Source organism: Orycteropus afer, unplaced genomic scaffold (genome assembly GCF_000298275.1).
Source record: "Orycteropus afer afer isolate SDZICR_OR568_19922 unplaced genomic scaffold, OryAfe1.0 scaffold00048, whole genome shotgun sequence".
Lineage (NCBI taxonomy): Eukaryota > Metazoa > Chordata > Mammalia > Tubulidentata > Orycteropodidae > Orycteropus > Orycteropus afer.
The window spans coordinates 2,583,045-2,584,038 of NW_006921635.1; positions in this window are offsets into that span (position 1 = coordinate 2,583,045).

The window sequence follows — 994 nt, forward strand, 5'->3', positions numbered from 1 at the left end:
TGATCCGTAGAAAGGAATGAAGTTCGGACGCATGCTGCGGCGTGGGTGAACCTTGAAAACATCAGGCTCAGTGAAACAAGGCAGACACAGGAGGTCACACGGTAAGTCATCACTGTGAAGTGCCATCGAGTCATTTATAGGAGACGCGTAGACTCATATACAACGGAACAAAATGCTGTCCAGTTCCCCACCGTCCTCACAAGTGTTGCTATGTGTGAGCCCCTTGGTTCAGCCTTCGAGTCAACCCATCTTGTTGAGGGTCTTCCTCTTTGTCACGGACCCTCCTCTTTACTGAGCACGATGTCCTTCTCCAGGGACTGGTCCCCCCTGAGAACAGGGCCAAAGTACATGAGACAAGGTCTCACCATCCTTGCTTCTAAGGAGCATTCTGGCTAGACTTTTTCCAAGACAGACTTTTCGTTCTTTTGGCAGTCCTTGATGTATTCGGTGTTCTTCACCAACATCGTAATTCAAATGTGTCAGTTCTTCTTGGGTCTTCCTTATTCACTGTCCAGCTTTCACATGCACAGATGACTGACAGTACCATGGCTCGGGTCGGACGCACTTTAGTCGTCATGGTGACATCTTTGCTTTGTTAACTCTTTAAAAAGGATTTGCGGCAGATTTGCCCAGTGCAGTATGCCGCTTGATGTCTAGACTGCAGTGTGAGTCCATTGATATGAAAATACAGAAGAGGCAAATCCATGGACAGAAAGCAGATTCGAGGTGCCCAGGGGAGGAGAATGGGGATCCAGGGCATAAGGGCTTGGTGGTTCTGTTTGTTTTGGTTTTGTTGTTTAATTGTGGTAACTATAGGCAGGCACACCTCATTTTATTACACGTCACTTTATTACACTTTGCAGGTATTGTGTTTTTCACAAATGGAAGGTGTATGGTAACCCTGAACCAAGCAAGTCTGTCAGTGCCGTCTTTCCAGCACGTGAGCTCACTTTGTGTCTCTTTGTCACATTTGGATCATTCTTACAGTCGTTTT